Source organism: Fukomys damarensis, unplaced genomic scaffold (assembly GCF_012274545.1).
Source record: "Fukomys damarensis isolate Sample0158 unplaced genomic scaffold, DMR_v1.0_HiC HiC_scaffold_12, whole genome shotgun sequence".
Taxonomy (NCBI): Eukaryota; Metazoa; Chordata; class Mammalia; order Rodentia; family Bathyergidae; genus Fukomys; species Fukomys damarensis.
Window position 1 is genome coordinate 23,793,672 of NW_022900924.1, and position 9,583 is coordinate 23,803,254.

At 36.2% G+C, this 9,583-nt stretch overlaps 1 protein-coding gene across 5 annotated transcripts in view; it reads right to left on the bottom strand.

Annotated features, from left to right (window-relative positions):
- Positions 1–9,555, bottom strand: part of Sptssb (serine palmitoyltransferase small subunit B) — a 31,907-nt gene extending 22,352 nt beyond the window's left edge. For 3 of the 5 annotated variants that reach the window (XR_004516812.1, XM_033762508.1, XM_010604194.2), the window contains exon 1: positions 9,019–9,555. The gene's annotated coding sequence lies outside the window, so the exon portion shown is untranslated. Of the gene's footprint in view, positions 1–3,706; positions 3,817–5,597; positions 5,675–9,018 lie in introns of those variants that run through there. The other 2 variants (XM_010604195.2, XM_033762509.1) reach the window with 2 other exon arrangements.
- Between the last annotated feature and the right edge of the window lie 28 nt (positions 9,556–9,583).

The following is a 9,583-nucleotide window of genomic DNA, read 5'->3' on the forward strand; positions in this document are numbered from 1 at the left end:
CCCAATGATGCATATGTATTGGAATTAATTTTAATAGTTCTGTAAATAAGAAATAAACTGCAATCTATATCTAATCAAAATCAATAATAGTGAGAGTGGGGAAGATCAGGTTGTATTTTTTTATCTTTGAAAAAATTGTACTTTTATTATTACAGATAAGTAGACTGATAAGTTACATGACCAGATTGTAAAAGTAATTTTTAAAAATCAATGGCATAAAAGCCTATGGGCTTTACCTATGGGGTTAAATAACCAATATTATTCACAAATTCCATGGGAATTGAGTAGGCACTTTCTGTAGCATCTAATGTAGTGAGTAGTAGTGATAATGTATTTGGTCATTAAATGGAGAGCTTGGGCCATGTTTATAAGTTGTTGAATTTTTTATTGTACAGTACCATACTATTAGTAGGTAAATAACTATATATTTAGTATGATTGCACATATACATAAGTGCACTAATAGACATCAACTTTCATTTACAGAATTAATATTTCATAATTTTAAAACAGGGAATCAATTTTAATAAATTCTTAGTTTATTGTTGCTAATACTAGGTAAGAGGACATGTTATTTATTTATTTATTTCTGAATTTTGTGTTCACTATCTCTGTAGGCAGTCTGTTTAACTTAAAAAAACTTTTAGAAGAGCACACATGTAAAATTTTTAGGAAAAACATTTATTTTACCATTCAACTACACTAAGGGATACAGGTCTTTACTATTTGACAAATAATGCTTCTCTCTCAACAGTGTACTTTCAAAAAATTGCTCTAGAAATAGTATAATCAGGCTATTATGATGACTGCAGTGACAAAAAATGACTTTTATATACTATTTAGCAAAGGTAGAGGAAATACAGATAACAGCTAAATCAGAGGTTTGTTGACAACATTAAGAGAAATGTTGTTGCTATGTTAATAGGTTGGTATTCAAAGAAAAGGAAGACTTACTTTGTTTATTAATAATTTTGACCACTCTTAAAACCATATTTGAGGGTCAGGGATTTAGCTCAGTGGTGCTGCCACCTGCCTCACAAGTGCAAGGTCCTGAGTTTGATCCCCAGTACCAAAAAAAAAAGTTTAATTGAAAAAACCAGATTTGATATTATAAACATAAATTATCCCCTGAAATATCATAATAAAGTTACAAAATATTACAAAAATATAAGCACCTATATTTATCATCTTAGACATAAACAAGACTTGGTATGATAGTACACTCCTATAATCCTAGCCCTCTAGGAGGCTGAGGCAGGAGGATTGCAAGTTTGAGCCCAGCCTGGGAAATTTGGCAAATTGGCTGGGTCTCATCTCAACATAAAGAAGGGGTGGGGATATAGCTCAATGAAAATGTCCTATGTTCAATCCCCAATACTACAACAAACAAACACAACAAAAATGAAAGTTATTGGTCACATTTTTAAATTTTTTCCTGTGTATTTTTCCCTTTAAACTTGGTTGTAGTCATAGTATGTAAATCGTATCCTGGTTTTTTAAAATTAATTTTACTGAATTAATTTATTTTGTTTTGTAGTTTTTATATTATTGTTGTCATTGTTATTATTATTTTGTAATACTGAGGATAAAACTCAGGGGATTTCTACCACTAAGCAGGATTCACAGATCTTTCTAATTTTTATTTTGAGATAGTGTCACTAATTTACCCAGGATGACCTCAAACTTGTGATCCTCCCACCTTAGTCTCCTGAGTAGCTGACATTGTAGACATATACCAGCACTCCCAGCTTATGTTGTTACACATAAAAATCACCGCTCTGATGTTTCATTTTAAATTTTAAGTTCACTCAAGATTTATTCTATTCATGCCACAAATATTTATTGAGCTACTGATATTAGCTTAGAACTTGCAAGGCACTAATGTGCTGCTATTCCTAAGCATTCTATGGGAGAACAGCAAAGATATGTAGATGATATATGAAAAAAAAAATCCATACCAGGGACTGAACTCAGGACCTTGCACTTTCAAGGCTGGTGGCAGAACCACTGAGCTAAATCTCTGGCTGCTATCTCTTTTAATGGCAAGACTTGAGTTGTTTTTCTAGCTGCTGTTTATGAGTTAAGGCAGGTAAGAAAATATGTGTATATATATTATGTGGATATTGTGGAAGGTTTATTAAACATAGAAAGCTTTCTTAAAAATTCTCTTTCCAAACAGATACACAGCACTTACATTCTCATGATAATAACAGAAAATATTGAGACAAAAGGAAGGTTCTGGTGTTGATTGGAATAGCTTCCATTTATCACGGGCTGGACCATGTGGGCCAGAGAACATTCTAGGTATTAACACGCTTTCTGTCATGTGTCCTGGATAGCAAGTCAGAGTTCCCAGGGCCATCACTGGCTCCAGTCTAAGTAAATAAAATTTTTTTAAAAATTAGTAGGATTTAAAATTCCCTGCGAGATCCCTTTGGTTGGGGAAGAGCCCAAGGGTATTATCACCAACAGACACAGAGGGAAGCATTAAAGTTAATGAGCTCTCATATAGTAGTCATGAGTTAGCTCTTATTTAGAAGGTCATAGTTCTATATGAGGATGTTCTGTGATAATTTTTGCTAAAGGTTTTGTACAGAAAAGATTATTAGATTTTCAAAAGAAGCAAAAAAGGTAATTTAATACGTAGGGCTGGATTAGACTTAATTTCAAATCAGATTTTTTTTTCCTTTTTTTTCTTCTACATCAGTGAACATTCACTGATACTTATTGAGCATGACATTCTGTAAAGCACAGGGCATATGATGCAGGTCATGAACATGGAGTGGTACTGCCTGTCCACAGGGTGTCGGGGGCAGTTAGGAGTGCAGGCCAATAGAGGTGTAGCTCCTCACAAGTGGTTCTGGAAACACTATCTTGAATTTTTTTCCTTTTTTTTCTACTTGTTTAAATTTTTTGTTGTTGTTCAATACATTACTTAGATTCATGCACAAATTTTCTTTTTAATCTTTGCACAGATCTTCAGCTCAACATGACTTTAACTCAGAATTACTAATTGACATACTTTCATCTTATAATGGAGCCAAAGGGCAGGGATGCCATACTTCAGGCAAGATCTGGCACGTTCAGGATGGGGTGGCCACAGACAGATGCAATACTTCAATAGCAACTTGGCACCCTCGAAGCTGCTATTCTACACTGATTACAATAGTAGATATTTATTGAGTAATCTATGCTCTAGAAATTTACTAAGCACTTTGTAGGTATTACCTTACACAGAATTCTTAATGACACTATGTTGGAAGCATGATTTTTATACCTAATTTACAAATGAGGAAACTGAGGCACTGGAGAAGAAATGTCAGGAGTAGGATAGCAGGTGGGAAACTTATTATACCTGTTCTTCAGTTATTTTGATCCCAAAGCCATACCTAGACTCCTTGAAACATGGTCTTCTTTCCCTAGTGCCTAGTACATAGCAGCTACTGAATTAAAATTTGGTGAATAAATGAATGAGACTTCTAATGCTTTATTATAAGAGGGTTTAAAAAAACTTATTTGTATTTTTATTCTGCATGTTCTTAAACACTCTTCCTCAAGCCTGAAATAAATCCTCTGTTTTTGACTTCCAACATCTAGTCCCTGTTCCTTTTAAACTTTTATCTAAAAGCTCTATTTTGGGAACACTGCCACACCCATTATATTTTACTAGAACAAGGCTTCTTTGGAAGCCTATTAAACTAGGTTACCTGAGTGGAAATTCTGGGACCATCTGGTGAAATAAAGACTCTCTGGTTGCTTTTTTTTCCTCCTTTTTCCCCTCCAGTAGATCTGTGGAATTTGATGCTCTGCTTATTCTCTGTAATTTGGAAAAAAAAAATGTGTCCTTCCTTAACCTTTCAAGATGATCCTTAAGGGTTTCTTCTCCTAAATTTTTCTCTTCTATTTTTCAAGAGGTTTTAACTATGAGGAACCAGATCCTAATTATTTACACACAATTTCTTGGAAGGCTATAAGAAAACATAAAACTAGAGAAAAAGATCAACAGGAAACTAAAAGCCCAGGCTGGTTATTTATTTGAGTGAGTGAGAATTTTTGTTATCATAGGACAACGTTTTATGTAGGTTGTAATTCTTCAATGCAGGTGTTGGGCTACTTCTTCCTTGTGCTTGCTTAGGGTGTGTTAGCAATAATATATTGTCCTTCATGAAACAATGGAATATCTAGATAGCCAAGCAATGCTGAATGGGAAGAAGAAACCAAAGTTCTCAAGGGGAAGAAAGAAGTTAATCTGAAGCTATCAGTCCTGTAGCCTATTGAAGTATGAGGTTAGGGCTGAGGCAAAATCAATCAAACAACTGTGCACAATCTGTCCAAGTCATGGTGATTCAGGGCACATGTGCAGAGCACATGACCCAGGAAGACTCTGTATCTCCTGAGCACGGCACATGGAACCAATCAGAGAAATGCTACTTTCAATTTTTCATTTACATCTGGCACAAAACCAAGCAAGTCTTTGATAGGACAATTTGAACCTGGAGCTAGGCCAACTGAGAGTTTTTGATAGGACAACCATCTTGATTCCTCATTTGCATGAGACAGAAGCCAATCTAGGGATTCCAGATATAAAGGACCCACTTCCCTTACCCTCATGGCTGCTGCCAGTCTATTCACTCATCTGCTGCTACTCTACAGTGCACTTCTTTTCTATCTTCAATAAATGTATATCCCACTACCTTCTCTGTGTCTTGTCTAATTCTTTGTTCAGGACATCAAACACCTGGAGACCCATCACTGCTAGCATTATCTCAGTACCAGAATGGCCAGGTTTGTGTGTGATTATTATATAATTACATAACTATAGGATCTCACTTCTTAGCTTGGTCTCACAATGTAAAACTGTACTTCACTGTGTTGTCTTTTGTTTTTCTCCAGAGCTCTTATCTCCTTTCCTTATACTACACATTCAGTTATTGTTGAGATGATGTTTGACACCACTGCTATAACTTAAGCTCCTTGAAGTGGGGATTTTTGTCTGTTTTGCTTATTACTTATGCAGAGCCTAAAAGAGTCCTGGTGTGGTATAGATGTATAATAAATATCAGTTGAAAAAATGGAATCCTACTCTTGATGAAAACAATATACAGAAATAATAACAATGATTTAACTTTCCTATGTGTGTTTAACTTCTAGACAAATGGTTAGATATAGAAAGTATTTCATAGAAACCTTTTAATTGGACAAAATATGACAATGGGACCTCTACAAAAGTGGTGACAAAACCTATTTCCATCAGCATTGTTTGTTTTTCAAAATATGCATGGAAAAGGAGACACCTATGTTGGTGAGAATGAAAAATGCTGGAGGTTTCTTGAAGCAGTAGATTTTACTCTTAAAGATAGGGTATAGTTCAGTTCAGTGTACTCATAACCATTCCAGCAACACATGCAAATGCTCATTGCCCGCAGTGACCCTGAGACTCACTAATTTTGTATGACAATTTGAGGACAAAGCATTATCCCCAAATTCCATGATTGTTAGAACAGGCTCAGGAAGCTTGTCTGAATGCAACACATGAAAGGTAACTAGATAAATAAATTATTTAGGAGCTTCTCCTGCATTTGAGATTGTCATACTTACAGCAGATGCTTTCCAGCAAAGATATGCCAGTGTGCTGTGAGTTCTACAATGGCTGCTCCTCTGGCTCCTCCAAGACTTTAGCTTTCAGGGACGACCTAGTTTAGTGAAACCAGCTGATTTGAATAGGGACAAGTGCACTTTTTACTGAGATTCAGGCACCTCCCATTCTCACCAGTGTGGGCCATCACAAACTCAACACTTGGCCTAAGGAACGGACAAAAGTCTGTTTTTCTAAAAGCAAGAGGAGAAATTATCCTCACAGGTTCTGGAGTAGTACAATGAATGGATGAATCCAAAATGGTATGACATTGCATGCAAATTCTCCACAGGCCTATATTAATAATATCAGACTTATTTTTTAAATAGAAGGAAGCTTGGATAGGTATGCAAATATGTGCAAATCATATAGCTGTGCAATACCTGTGCCATTTTAAATTGTTTCATAAATTTCAATGTGGCCCTTGGGGAAAAATGCCTCACATAAACTATTGGTCTAGTGGTACATGGGGAACTAGGGATTCCAAGTTTTACACCTATTTGTTCCTTTTTATGATGGATAATTTTTTAAAGCTATTTTGTTGAGATATATGTTGTAGGCTTTGTTAACATAGCATACAATTCATCCAACTTAAAATGTACAATTTAATAGTATTTAGTAGTATGACATTCATAGTTATATGGTCATCATTATAGTCAGTTTTAGTCCATTTGCATTACCTCCAAGGACACCCTATATGGCCTTTAGCAATCACTCCCCATTTTTCTCCAACCCTCCCTTCCACTTCAGCCTCTGGCAAAATTAGTCTACTTCGTGTGTCTATAGATATGCTGATTGTGGATTCATTGAATGGATATTAAGGTTGTTTCCACTTTTCTGCCTATTACATATGAGTAATGTTGCTATGAGCATTTGTGTATCAGCTCTTCCATGGATGTAAGCTTTCAATTCTCTTCAATATATGCATAGGAATGGAATTACTGAGTTTTTTGGCAACTCTGTGCAACTTTTTTTTTTTCTCAAATAATGCCATTGCTTTATACCCCACAGTTCCAAATTCTCTGTAATCGTCTGTGTGTGTGTGTGTGTGTGTGTGTGTGTGTGTGTATGCACTAAGGATCAACCCCAGGGCTTGTATATGCTAGGCAAGCATTCTATCACCACTTTCTAACCCTAATCTCTCCACATTTTCTCCAACACTTGCTATTGTGTTTTTGTTGTTATTTTTGTTATAACCATAACTATAGTCATAACAACTGTACATCCTTTGTGGAAAAATGTAATTTCAAATCTTTTGACCAAATTAAAATGGGTTGTTTATCTTTTTTATTGTTAAGCTCTTCATCTTCTGCCATACAAGTGGTAGGTGGGATGGTAGCTGAGAGAAGAGTCTCAGACTTCTCAGTTGGTCTTGCCTGAAATAAAGCTTGTGCAACACAAAGCTGAGGAAGATGAGAACTGTTAGTGGCCTGCTTTTTCTTGGAATCTACTGTACCTGCAGATTACAGTGTAGGTTGAGAAAGAACATCATATTTTAGAGCTGGGCATGGTGGTGCACTCCTGTAATCCCAGTACTCAGGAGGCTGAGGCAGGATGATTGCTGTGAGTTCGAGACCAGCCTGGATTACATAGTGAGTTCCAGGTCAGTCTCAACTATACAGTGAGACCCTGTCTCAAAAAAACCAAATAAATAAATAAATAACAAACAATCACCACATTTTTGGCTGAATTTACTCAGAGTGAAGCACCACTCAGCCAAGTGGACCATTATCACATTCAGATATAGGAGGGTGGGAAATGCATTGTGGCTTAAGATGTCACCAACTGTTGCTGTTCTTACTGAAATGCTATCGATTGTCTTGAATAAATATTTATTCATTTGTTGCATTACTTCATGATAATGTTCAGAGACAATTTTTACCATTTATTGTTTTTTCATAAATAGCAGGTTTGCAAAGATTTCCACACCACTGTTCTAGAAGGTGAGTCCCCTGAAGGTAATTTTTAAATAAAGGTTCAGCTTGTATATTTGGTGTTAAAATAGTTTATGCTAGCCAGGGATTTAGCTCAGTAGTTCTGCCACCTGCCTTGAAAGTGCAAGGTCTTGAGTTCAATCTCTGGTACACAAAAAAAGAAAAAAAGAAAAGAAAAAAAATTATGCTGACAGTATGGGAAAAATAGGCTAGAGAAGTAAAAGAATAGTTTTTATAAAAATATTTGCAAATTTTTCACATAGTGGATTAAGAAAACTAATGAAAGTTGAGGACTGCTTAATCTACATCTTCATATCCAGTAAAATTCTAAATTCTGTTCAGGCATTTGCCTTAAAAACCCTTATTAATTTGTTGTTATTAAGTAGTTGTATAGAAATATTTGAATAAGACTGCCACTGCATTTCATATTAAAGTATGTTGTTGGTCACCTAGTAGTGTAGTTTATGTACAAAATCATAGCTATCAAAAATCATTAAAATCATGGCTTTTAAAGAAGCATAGTAATAATTCACAGGTAGAAGTCAAGTTACTAAAACTTTAAGTTTTATACATAAACTTTAAAAGTTCATTAGCAAAAATGATCACATATTTCTTAATTTTGGTTTAATTCAAATAGTTACTGTGCCAAAAAGTCTTTTTTTCAAAAAGTCTTTTAGAAGAACAACGTTCTCAACTTCCCTGATTCATTCATTAGGATTTGAGAAATAGTATTTAACATTTGACAATTCCTCAAATTCTTTATCTGATCATGAGCTGGACTCATTAATGAGTTGACAGCCAGTTGAATGCCATTTTAATTGAAAAAAATCTAGAATTTCACTCCAATCTCACTGTAATCTCTGTCCACTCTTAACCCCTTTTTCCAGACCTATGGAATGTTCACCAGACTCCTTAGATGCTCGTTTGGTTACTTATAAATAATCACCTAGGCATCTTTGAGGAAACGCATACTTTTTAATAATCATGAAAAAAATGTTAAACTCCATTCTGTGTTGAAAATCCTTTACCTGTTTGGTAGTTGACTTGTGTAGTCTATTGCCTAAAGTAGCTATGGACAAAAATGGTATTGCATAATGGCATGAAACTAGACAAAGATGAATATTTAAGAAAACCAAGTATATCCTGAAGATATTTTCTTGAATAGTTATTAAGAAACAACATATAGATAAATAATGTAAATAATGATTTCCTTTTGGCCGGGAAAGTTTCAATATCAAAGTTGGGCTTCTGCTGAGTGAAACATCTGTTTCCAACATAGTAAAAGGCAAATGGAAAAACCCATTTATTTTTAAAAATTGTAATGCCATTAAGTAATAAACTGATTCATTGCATTAAAACTCATTATTAACCCCCCTCACTCTATAAAGACAGGAATTCTGTCCACTCGAGCTGCTTTACAGTTGTAGTACATATTTTGGAAGATGCTTACCTCCAGGTTGCAGTTTCTTCCCTGTGGCTTTAGCTGAGCACGGATGCTCTGGCTTCTCCTCAGCTGCTGCGAGCTTCTCACTGTGAGAGGCACCCGGAGACTCCCAGAGTTAGGTGTTTGGCCCCGCCCTCTACACTATTGCTAAAACTCCAATTCTGCCAGACTGATTCCGGTGATTAATTATTGACAAAAGGAAAATACTCTTACGCAAACTTGTGTCCAACCGCAAGGCTCCCAGCAACTCCTTCCAGAAGAGTGTGCCGGCTGCAGCGCTCCCCTCCCCCTGCTCTACGGTCCCAACTTCCCTTATGCTGCCACTGTCCTGAGAGATCACGCTCGTCCTCGGAGGAATGCAGCAAAGCGACTTCTACATTTTAAAATGTAGTTATCTGTAGCTTGTTCTCACTTCTTCGGGGACGGGGACCAGCCTCTCAGGAGGGGGCGCTTTCCTGATGCAGGGGAAACCCGGGTTCTGAAAGCAACTGAGGAGGAGGCTAAGGCGTCGCTGTCACCTCTGGCTGCTGCAGTAAAACCCCGAGCCGAGGCAGGGATGGGGGAGGGGGCA